This window comes from Stegostoma tigrinum, chromosome 7 (genome assembly GCF_030684315.1).
Source record: "Stegostoma tigrinum isolate sSteTig4 chromosome 7, sSteTig4.hap1, whole genome shotgun sequence".
Taxonomy (NCBI): Eukaryota; Metazoa; Chordata; class Chondrichthyes; order Orectolobiformes; family Stegostomatidae; genus Stegostoma; species Stegostoma tigrinum.
Genome location: NC_081360.1, coordinates 102095115 through 102107564, shown reverse-complemented (window position 1 = coordinate 102107564; position 12450 = coordinate 102095115). Strand labels below are relative to the sequence as shown.

Below are 12450 nucleotides of genomic sequence, written 5' to 3'. Positions count from 1 at the left end.
CTATATTAGCAGTGGTACAGTCTATCTCTGAACCAGGATGCCTGGGTTCAAGCCACATGTGCTCCAGAGGCATGTCATAACATCTCTGAACATAGAGTCATAGTGGTCACCAGCAAAGGAAACAGGCCATTCAGCCCATTGTTTTTGACTGCCACAAATTCAACCACTTAACTGTTCTGACCCTATTCAGGTAGCATTCAATTTCTAAAAATGTATCATGGCAGCAGAAAAGCTGCCATTCCTACCTTTATCTGAGCAAAATAGTTAATTTCCTCACTTGTCAGGAATAGAAACACTTTCTTTCTCTGTCCAGCAAGAATTTCTTTTCAATTATGTACCTCTTTGCAAATTAGCTTCAATAGTCTACAAACAGGTTGGTTATTATAGCCATTGAAACATGAGATAAAGAGGGGGATTAACATTTCAGATGTTCCCCTTGATAGGGGAATGTCTTGAACTAGGACATCACAGCTTAAAGTCCAGGTTATCCCACTTTAGACAGAAATGATGAGAATTTATTCTTCTCTTGGAGGATCATTCGAACATAGGGCATAAAACAATACAGCACAGGAATGGGCCCCTTGGCCCATGATGTTGCGCTCAACATGACACTAAATGAACCTAATCTCTTCTGCCTGCCCTTAGTCCATATCCCTCCATACTAATCTTTGGAATTCTCTCTCCCAGAGAGAGTGGTAGAGACTGGATCATTGAAAATATTCAGGGTCAAGTTGAACAGATATCTGATCGACAAGGGAATCAAAGGTAATGAGGGTACTGCAGTCAGTGGAGTTAAGACCATAATTAGTTCCACCAGGACCTTAGTGAACAGTAGGGAAGGATTGATGGGTTGATGTCCTGTCCTGCTGCTATGATCTTATAACTGTGAACATTAGGTATCAATTGCTTTATGCCTTGTGGCACGCTAATACCATCAATACTTGGAGGCTAGAAAAGTCCTGCTTCAATTCTTGCCTACCCCAGAAGTGCATTACATGCTCAGACAAATGGAGCAAAAGCTTATTTTTTTTAAAATCTCTTTAAAGAAATAAAGCCCAGTCAGACATTGATGTAAGCATCTTTCTTTGGAAATCTCAATGCAGTTTACATGTAATTAAGTCTTCTGGTTGTGTAGCTACTGCTGTAACACTGGTGATAACAATGGTGCACAGCAAGATCCCACACACAACAATGTCAGCAAGACTTGATAACCTGTTTTTATGGTGTGATGTCAATGGAGGTGTAAATACAAGCAACAGCAAAACTCCTTCTCTTTCAATAGTAATCCAAAATCCCAGGCAAGTTAATGTTCTGGGGATGTGGGTTCAAATCCGACCATGGCAGATAAGGTTTGACTTCAATAAACATTTAGAATAAAACCTGGCCTCATGGTGACCATGTAGCCATCATGATTGTCATTAAAACCCAAATTATTCACTAATGTCCTTTAGGGAAGGAAATCTGTCATTCTTACCTGGTCTGGTCTATATGTGACTCTAGATCCACAGAAATGCAGTTGACACTAAACTGCCCTCTGGGTAATTAGGGATGGGCAATAGATGCTGACCTAGCCAGAGAAGCCCACATCTCATGAATGATAATTAGAAGAAGTAGCAACAGGGTCTTTTGTATCTACCTGATGGGGCACATAAGGTCTCAGTTTAATATTGCATTGTAAAGGTGGGGTTTCTTTGTCAAATTTGCAAAGCAATAATTCTGTGCTCAACTTTCAAGAATTGGTTCCAAATCAATGAATTTGTAACTCAGGAGGGGAGTACGTTACTCACCGAGGCTTAGCTGGTGATTAGCACAACAGGATAAGATAATAAAATGTGAGGCTGGATGAACACAGCAGGCCCAGCAGCATCTCAGGAGCACAAAAGCTGACGTTTCGGGCCTAGTCCCTTCAGAGATGATGAAGGGTCTAGGCCCGAAACGTCAGCTTTTGTGCTCCTGAGATGCTGCTGGGCCTGCTGTGTTCATCCAGCCTCACATTTTATTATCTTGGATTCTCCAGCATCTGCAGTTCCCATTATCACCAGCACAACAGGACAAGATCAGTAACAATGATAAAATCTCAGGAAAGTATCAAATATAATTCTAATTTATCACAGAACTGCACAGACAAATTCTGTAAGCTCCGCAGCTGAGTCTGTGAGCACAGATGGGAGGTAATGAGAGCCCCACTTAGCCCAAGGGACAGGCAAAGCAGAAGCCAGAGGAAATTGTTGGAGAACACATCTGCCAGCAGCCCAGGAACTTCCTCAATCTCATCAAACACATGCTGGTCAAAGTGAGGATTTTTGCCTGATTTCACATACAACAAGCCTGAAGGTCAGGCACTATTAAGCAGGTGTCAGGTTTCAGGAGTGCAGTAATCAGAGAAGAGGAATAATGGACCCCAGATCCACATTATTAGGTCCATGGCTCCCTGCAGCTCCTCAGCCCTGTAATCCAGGCTGACAAAGTCCAGTACAACACTGAGTGAGCCACACTTTCAGAGGTGCCCTCCTGCAGATAAAATACCAAAGTGAGGTCCCCTCTACTTTCTCAGGAGGGTGTAAAAAAAATCCTCTTGCCAGTATTGTGAAGAGAAAATGGAGGAGGGACCACTGAGAGGGTGGTTAGCCTGTGGAATTCTCTACAGCAGAAGGCTGTGGAGACTGAGTAATCGAACGTATCTAAACTGATATGGTATTAGGTTTTAAGGGCATCACAGGTAATGGAGAAAAAAATGGGAAGATGGCATTAAGATACAGGATCAGCCATGATCACATTGAAAGGCAGAGCAAGCCCAAAGAGCCAAACAGCCAACTTCTGCTCCTGAGAATTCCTTTCCCCTTCCCCACAGAGATCTTTTGGCCAATATTTATCCCATGACCAACATCACCCTTCACTGTAATCTGTCTTGTGGGATCTTGTTTATACTATTTGCGCTCCACCTTTCAAAAGTTTATGGTAGCACCTACAATACAGTGGCTGCAAAATGCTTTGGGCTGCTCCCAGTTACAAGTAGCAACCTCTCAACATCACACTAGAACTCAGAATCCCACGCATCTCACAGACTGAACTGCCCCTTTAAGTTCCCATCTGAAAGAAACAATGGATTTAAAAGCTCTGCAAGTTGAGAGAATGCATTGGTTGTGAAAGGTGCTATACAAATGCAAGCATGTGTGTTGCAGTTTTGGTCCCACCCAAAACCTGCGTGGGATCTTATGGTGGGATATCTGTTCACCCACTACGGACAGAGGAGGTATAATCATTTACTGGCAAGTTATAGGATAAAGAAAATATCCTCACTGAATCCCCAAAGAAAGCCCCAAATTGTGACCAAAAACCCATATGCTACTCTTTTAAACATTACCCATACCCTGTAAAGAGTAGAGCCAATTTTAAACTTTTAAATTTAAGAACTGAATTGATATAACAGCTTTTATTACCAGCTGACATTCCAAAGTGCCTTCTTACTAATAAAGCACTGTTCAGAAGTGGAATCAGTGTTACAAAGTCAGGAGCACAGCAAGTTCCCACAGACAGCAATATGTTAATGCCATTATCTTATTTTTTAAATCAAGAGCTGAGTATTGGCAAAATTTTGCTTGTCTTCAAAAAGGCAGCAGTGAGATCCATCTCACCCATCTAAAAGACAGCAAGGCATTCCCTCTACACTGCATTTGGGAATGTCAGCCTTGTTTGTCACATTCAAGTGTTTGGAGTGGGACTTGAACCCACAACTTCCAGCTTCAGAATCAAGAAGTGGCACCCATCACACCAGAATTGACCCTGCAGTAATAGATTACTGATCAAGTGAGAATGGAGAAGTTCTTTCCACTTTTGGCAGGAGGGCCAACAACTATAGGCCACAGATTTAAAATAATTGGCATAAGAGACGGAAGCAACATTTGAAAACACGACTTAAAACAAAACACACAGCAAGTAAAGATTTGGAACACCAGCCTGAAAGAATGGTGGAAGCAGATTCCAAAGTAACTTCCAAAAGGGAATTTGATAAACGTTTGAAAAAGAAAAGTAATGCAGGGCTGTGGGATAAGAGGAGCATGTGGGACTAACAGGATTTTTCTATCGTCTTTGATCAGCCATGGTCTTGGTGAATGGCACAGCAAGCACGATGGGCCAAATGGTCGATTTTTACTTCAGATTTATTTGCATTCTTTCGAAAACAGCAGCATAGACACAGTGGGTCAAATAGCCTTCGTCTGTGCCATATGCTTCCATGTGGCACAGTGTCAAAGGTAGGCTTCCATATTTGGTTAAGAGATGCAAACCCAGTAATATGTTGCAGGACTGATGACGCTTGGCAGACCTGCTACACCCTACCACCACCCACCCACTGCTCCCTTATTCACTTTAACAATAGGAAGATGATTAGAGGATTAGATAGGGTGGACAGTGAGAGTCTTTTTCCAAGGATGATGACGGCAGCTTGTACGAGGGGGCACAGCTACAAATTGAGGGGTGATAGATTTAAGACAGATGTCAGAGGCAGGTTTTTTATTCAGAGAGTGGTAAAGGCATGGAACGCCCTGCCTGCCAATGTAATTAACTCAGCCACATTAGGGGCATTTAAACAGTCCTTGGATAAGCATATGAATGATGATGGGATAGTGTCGGGGGATGGGCTTAGATTAGTTCACAGGTCGGCACAATATCGAGGGCCGAAGGGCCTGTTCTGCACTCTATTGTTCTATGTTCTATGTTCCAAGAAGAAAATTACAAGAAGGTTTATACAGCACAAAAATGCTTAATGCATTTGAGTGAATCAAAGGGACAGGCAGAGAGGGAAAGGAAACAGCATAACAAAGATTCAGAGGAGCAACATCAACCCATTCAAAACAAAAGGTACGAGGTGAAGGATATTAACTCACAGATGGTACAAAGCACTTTAATGGCTTTGTGCATTGTCAAACACTCTCAGCCCCTCCCCCAGTAAGCCACAGGCCCATTGGCAAGGGGAATAGTCGTCTCTTTCTAACGTCTTCCATCCTTGTTCACCTAACCATTAAAACCTGCACAAATCACACTGCATGTGGTTTATAAATAAGCTTCAGGATACGGAGGAATACCTTTTATTCTCCACTTACTGGAGGATTGGCACAGATGGCACTAATTTAACTCCCTTTTCTGCTTCAGAGACCACAGACTCCCACTGGATTTTCTGTGCCAGTATGCTTGCTCTTATTTGCCCCATCCTTGCCAGAGGCTAGTTCACAAGGGGTCAAAACAAAGGGCACCAAGTTAAACACTGTCATGGCTTGTTAACCCCAGATGCTCACTGTCATCTAACCAAGAGCTGAAGTTGCAACTACCATGTGCGACAGCCTGGAGGGGAAGAAAGCAGGAGGCTGAGAGGTGACCTAGAGAGTTCTTTAAGATGATAAAGGAGTTCTATATGGAATACAGGGAGAAGACATTCAAACTTGCAACCAAAACTAAAGTAGGTACTGCAGATGTATATAGTCACTCATTGTTCCTGGTTCTAGGAATTAGAAACTTCAGTAATGAGGATAGATTGAAGAAGTTGGAACTGTTCTCCTTGAAGAGAAGTCTGAGAGGAGTTGTGACAGAGATTTTCAAAATTATATGCGGGCTGGATGCAGCAGATAGGGAAAAGGTATTCCCATTTGCAAAAGTAACAAGAACAAGAGGTACATAGATTTAAAAGTGATGGACTAACAAAATGAGGCTGATGTACAGAATTTTTTTCACTCAGTGAGTAGTGGAATACACTACCTGGAAACGTGGTGGAGGCAGGTTCAATTGAGGCATTCAAGATGGCATTGGATGATTATATGGATAGAAATGGTATGCAGGAACATGAAGAAAAGGCAGGAAATCAGTATTAGGTAATAGAACCGGTGCAGACATGATAGGCTGAATGGCCACTTGCTGCACCATAATAATTCTGTGATTCTGGGATAAAACTAATTGGAAATACAAGAGAAACTGCTTCACCCAGAGAGCTGTAAGGATGTGGAACTTACACTCAGGAGTGGTCCGAGATTGTATGATAGACCTAAAGAGGTGAAGAGTTAGCGGCAAAGCAGGGTAAACATGAGAAGTACAGAAGGATATGTTGATTCAGCAAGATGAAAAGAACCTGGAGGAGAGTGGAGTGCAAACATCAGCCAAAATAACAGCCGAGTCAGTTGGCCTGTTGCTTTGCTATGGGTATTTCGTAACAACATGTAGTAGGTATACTATAAAGAACAAAGCCCCTAGATCAGGTCTTTGCCCACAAGTGAAAACCTCTTCTCTAGTGACCCTATCAAACCCCTTTCAGAATTTTAAAGCTCTGCATCAAGTTGGTCCTCAACCTCCTATTTTCTAGGGTAATATTGTCCTTACCCAGTCTGACCCACATATGACTCCAGACCTGTAGCTATGCAGTTGACTCTTAACTGCCATCTGAAATGGCCCTAGCAAACCACTCAGATCGAAGAGCAATTAAGCATAGGCAACAAATGGTGATCCACCCAGAGATAATAAAATGTGAGGCTGGATGAACACAGCAGGCCCAGCAGCATCTCAGGAGCACAAAAGCTGACGTTTCGGGCCTAGACCCTTCATCAGAGAGGGGGATGGGGAGAGGGAACTGGAATAAATAGGGAGAGAGGGGGAGGCGGACCGAAGATGGAGAGAAAAGAAGAAGATAGGTGGAGAGGAGAGTATAGGTAGGGAGGGGATAGGTCAGTCCAGGGAAGACGGACAGGTCAAGGAGGTGGGATGAGGTTAGTAGGTAGGAGATGGAGGTGCGGCTTGGGGTGGGAGGAAGGGATGGGTGAGAGGAAGAACAGGTTAGGGAGGCAGAGACAGGTTGGACTGGTTTTGGGATGCAGTGGGGGGAGGGGAAGATCTAGGCTGGTTGTGTGGTGCAGTGGGGGGAGGAGACGAACTGGGCTGGTTTTGGGATGCGGTGCCAGTGATGCCCAGATCCTGTGACCAAATAAGAAAAATTGCTGCGGGCCTGGATTCACAAGCAGGTACGGATAGATTTTTCTTCCCCAAAGAACATTAGGGAAGCAAATGAATTTTACAATAGTTGAGTATAGTTTTACGGTCAACATTAGAGACTAGCTTCCAATTCCAGATTTAGTTATTAAATTCACATTCCATCTGCTGCTGTGGTCGAATTGAAACCTGTGCCCCCAGGGCATTAGCAGGGGTCTATGGATAACTAGTCCAGTAGTATTGTCTGCCTTCCGGGTCACTTCATGCAAGATATATCAGTCCTGGAGATGGAGCAGAGAATTAGTGGAAATTGTTTCAGGAGGAGGGTCTTCAGTAATGGAGAGAGACTGGGGAAACTGCCTATTCTCCTTAGAACAGAGGTAGTCAAGAGGAGATCTACAGATCAGTTCAAAATTGGAAATGGTTTGGTTCAGGTAAATACACAGAGAAATAGTGTCCATTGATAAGACGGTCAGGGACCAGAGGAAACACAGCTTCAGTATAACCAGCTGAGAGGAAAGTGGGGAACAATGGTTTTAAACAGTGAGCTGTCATTATCTGGAATGCCTCTAATTTTTCGTACAACTGTGTGCCAACGTTTTCATTTTTAAAAAAAGCCTTGGTGTTCCTGGAATGAGGGATTAGGTCTCCAGCCCCTCAGTCTGCCCAGAGACACCTGAGCAAATATATAGGTCCCAGATCAACACAGGTTTGGGGATGGGGAATGGGTTGTTCGAATGAGAGAGGTTTCTGCTGTGATGCCTCATGTAGTCAATCAGCCAGCAATTGCTGTCCCATGCCCATAAATTAGGGCTATTGTGTGGGAGGAATGGTGAAAAGAATTGGAATGAGGTGTTCCCTCAGCAGTTACTGCCCTCATCTCCGTGCGAAAGAAAAAAAGCAGGAACGGAAGTGAAACCACATTTGGTAAGTCCACATTGTAACCCAGAGAGGGATCAAATAGCCGGAAAAAGAAAAAGGACAGGATGAAATGAATGAACAGAGCTTTGGGAAGGGGTAGAAGGGGGAGGGAGAGAGTCTTAGGAGGAGGGAGAGTGAAGGAATCCGGCGAGAGGGACAGTAGACAATGTGGAGGTTGGGGCAAGAGAATCTGGAGAGGGGAAGTGATATCTGGTCAGGGGTGAAAATCTGGGGAGAGGGGAAAGGTGGGGACGGGGAAAGAGCTTGAGGGACAGAATTTGGGGCGGGGGAATATCTGAGGAAAGTGGGAAAGCCTGGGGAGAGGGGAAAGAATCTGGGGAGGGAGAGCAAAAACAGATGAGAAACTTCTGCTTTCTCCACTTCTGATCGTCAAAACAATTCTTCCCGGTCCCAGGACAAAAGGTGGGTTTGCAGCTCAGTCTATCCATCTAAACAATCCTTCCCCTCCTCTTCCTCACACACACACTGTCTTTCCCCGCCGCCAACCTTCCCGCCAGCTTCCCACATGCAAAAACAAAGCGCATTGAGAACAAGGTTTACACAAAAAGAGCCCCCTTCACCAACAGCTCAGGCACGAGGAGCAGGAGATTTAATCGAAAAAACATCTGATGGAGAGGACAAGATTCAGAAATCCCCCAGTTGAGAGGGGCAAGTGTTTAAGAGGGAGGAAAGGTGAGAAACTGTGATTGGGGTGATAAAAAAAGAGTAAACAGAGCAGAGTGAGACGACAGACAATTGCGAAAGTTTATAAAACTTTGCTGAAAGTTTTACACTCTACGCGCGACAAGTTCGTTTTGTTTTACATTGAAATTGACCCGACATCGCAGCCAGTGATCAGAGATGGCCAAACTCTAAAAGCCCAGGGACGTGCATGACTCAACTCACCAAAGTCCGGGAACCTCTCCCTCTCAGTCCCAAGTGCAAGATACACAAAGACGCACACTCTGTCTTGCTCTGCCTCTCTCTCTCTCTCTCAAACAAAGACCACGCAAGAAGAAGACAAACAGAAAAAAGCTGGCAGAGAAAGAGGAGGGGGCACGTGATTCCTCAACTCTCCTAAAATCTCCCAACTCCTCCTCCCCGGCCTCCAGCCCAGAGCAGGATCCGGAGGAGAGACATACCTGGCATGCAGGGACAATGTGCTAAGACCTTGTTTAAATCCTGATCTCCTCTGCCTCCCCTCCCCAACGCCCACCAACTCGCATGTATACATACATATGCACAATCAGTTGTAAATTTGAAAGCTAATTCTCCGATGACGTGATTAATCATTATGAACTGGGATTGAAGATGATATCGCTCTACCTAGCCCTCACCTCACAGTGTCCAGGTTCATTAGGAATTAAAGGGGATGTCAAAATTCACAGGGGCAATTTTCAACACCTCCATCCACAATTTCCACCCTGGTATCTCCCATGTGCCTACATTCCAAAGCAGCATTATTCCCAAACTCATTTGCCACTCAAGAATTATCCCTGACTCCCCATATCCCACCCCAGACCCTTTCTTCCCCTATATCCCAACCCATCACCCTTCCCTCCTCATATCCCATCCCAGCACCTTTCCCTCCCCATATCCCACCCCATCACATTTCTCTCCCCATATTCCACCCCATCATCTTTCCCTTTCCCATTCCACCCCAGTACCTTTCTGTTCCATATCCCACCCCAACACCTTTACCCCCATTCAACCCTATAATCTTTCCCTCCCCATCCCACCCCACCACGTTTCCTTCTCCGTATCCCAACCCATCACCTGTCCCACCCCATCACCTTTCCTTCTCCATATCCCAACCCATCTACTTGCCCTCCCCATATCCCACACCATCACCCTTCCCTCCCCATATCCCATCCCACGGTTCAGAACTATTCACAACACCTCAGGTACTGAAGTAGCTCATGTTCAAATGCAACAAAATCTGGCAAGTTTTGAGAAGATTTGTAGCTCAGGTTGAGGTTCTGGATGTGAGTTTGCTCGCTGAGCTGGAAGGTTAGTTTTTAGATGTTTTGTCACCATTCTAGGTAACATCATCAGTGAGCCTCCGACAAAGCGCTGGTGTTATGTCCGGCTTTCTAGAAAAACTAACCTTCCAGCTCAGCGAGCAAATCACATCCGCAACAAAATCTGGACAATATCCAAACTTGGCCTGACAAATGTCAAGTAACATTCACAACACACAAATGCCAGGTAATGCTCATCTCCATTAAGAGTCACTCTAACTCATTACCTCTAGACATTAACGCATGTTACCATCACTGACTCCCCCACTATCAGCATCCTAGGGGTTACCATTGACCAGAAATGGAACTGGACTCACTATATAAACACTGTGATGACAAGATCAGTTTGGAGACTGGGAAAATTGCAACGAGTAACTCACCTCATGACTCCCAAAACCATCTACAAGGCACAATTCAGGTATGTGATGGAATACTCCCAATTCACCTGGATAGGTGCAGCCCCAACAGCATATGAGAAGCTTGAGGAGGCAATGACCTAGTGGTATTATCACTGGGCTGTTAATCCAAAGACCAGGGCAATGTCCTGTGGATCTGTGTTCAAATCCCACCATGGCAGATCATGGAATTTAAATTCAATTAAAATCTGGAATTAAGAGTCCAAAGCTGACCATGAATCCATTGTCCATTGCCAGAAAAAACCCATCTGGATCATTAATTGGGGGAAACTGCCATCTTACCTGGTCTGGCTGACAGATGACTCCAGGCCAACAACAATGTGGTTGACTCTTAGCTGCCCCCTGGGCAATTAGGGATGGGCAATAAATGCTGGCCTGGCTAGTGACACCCTCAATCTGTGAATGAATAAAGAAAAAAGAATCCAAAGCAGCTGCTTGGTTGACACCACATCCACAAACATCCATACCTTCTACCACTGATGTTCAGTAGCAGCAGTGTGTGCTATCTACAAGATACGTTGCAGAAATTCACCAAGGCTCCTTAGACAGCACCTTCCAAAATCATGGCCATTTCCATGTGCACAGGACAAGGGCAGCAGATTCATGGGAACACCACCCGCTCCAAGCTACTCAACTATCCTGATTTGGAAATATATCACTGTTCCTTCAGTGTCACTGAGTCACAATCTTGGAATTTTCTCTGTAACAACATTGTGGATCTACCACAGCATGTGGACTACAGCAGTTCAAGAAGGCAGTTCACCACTACATTCTCAAAGGCAATTAGCAATTGCAAAACTGTTGCTTAGGCTGTAATGCCACATCCCTTGAATTAATGAGGAGAAGTTGAGCGAAAGTCCAGAAATCTGAAGTGCAAAGGGACTGGGGTCCTAGTCCATGATTCTCCTAAGGTAAACTTGCAGGTTGAATCAGTGGTTAGGAAGGCAAATGCAATGTTGGCATTTATTTCAAAAGGACTAGTATATAAAAGTAAGGATGTACTTCTGAGGCTTCATAAGGCTCTGGTCAAACCACATTTAGAGTATTGTAAACAATTTTTGGCCCCATATCTCAGGAAAGATGTACTGCCCCTCGAGCGGGTCCAGACGAGGTTCACAAAAACGATCCCAGGAATGAAAGGCTTAACATCTGAAGAACCTTTAAGGACTCTTGGTCTACATTCAATGGAGTTTAGAAGGATGAGGAGGTATCTAGTTAAAACTTACAGAATACTGTAAGGCCTGGATAGAGTGGACATTGGGAAGATGTTTCCATTAGAGATTAGGACCCGAGGGCACAGCCTTAGAGTAAAGGGAAGACCCTTGAGAATGGAGAAGAAACTTTTTCAGCCAGAATGTGTTGAATCCATAGAATTCATTGCCCCTGAAGGGCGTGGAGGCTACATCATTGAGAATATTTTTGATATAAATCATTAGGTTCTTCATTGTTAAGATGATCAAACGTTGTGGGGAGAATGTGGGTTGAAAACATATCAGCCGTGATTGAATGGTGGAGCAGACTTATGGGCCAAATGGCCTAATTTCTGCTCTTATGTATTATTGCCTTATGGTCTATCAATAAGAAGAAAATCAGCAATGGCCAAGAGACAAGGATTGAAGAAGCATAGAAATCTTGGAGGTTTGGTGAACTGGAAGAGATTGTAGGGAAAGGGAATGTTGAGGCCATGGAGGGATCTGAACACAATATGATTTTTATCACTGAAATGTTGAAGACTAAGAGACAATCCAGATCAGACAAACGAACAGGACTTGGTGTGAGATTCAGTTATAGACAGCGGGATTTAGGATGAGGTTGACCCTGAACTGCCCTCTGGGCAACTAAGAATGGGCAATAAATGCTACCTGGTCAGTGACGCTCTCATCCTATGAATGAATAATAAGAAAAAAATTCTGTTAGCGAGCTTGACAGGGTCAATGCTGAGGGGATGTTTCCCCTCATGGAGTGTCTAGCACCAGAGGGTATAGTTTCAGAAAAACGGGGCACTAATTTAAGACAGAAATGAGGAGGAAAGAGGGTTGTGAGTCTTTGGAGCTCTGTGTACATTAAGACTGAGATAGATAGATTTTGAATCAGTCAGGGAAGCAAGGGTAATGGGAAAAGGA

At 44.3% G+C, this 12450-nt stretch overlaps 1 protein-coding gene across 2 annotated transcripts in view; it reads right to left on the bottom strand.

Annotated features, from left to right (window-relative positions):
• The window catches only part of LOC125454153 (gap junction gamma-1 protein-like), a 61321-nt gene extending 52379 nt beyond the window's left edge, over nt 1-8942 (bottom strand). For both annotated transcript variants that reach the window (XM_059647567.1, XM_048534621.2), the window contains exon 1: nt 8797-8942. The gene's annotated coding sequence lies outside the window, so the exon portion shown is untranslated. The remainder of the gene's footprint in view (nt 1-8796) is intronic.
• Between the last annotated feature and the right edge of the window lie 3508 nt (nt 8943-12450).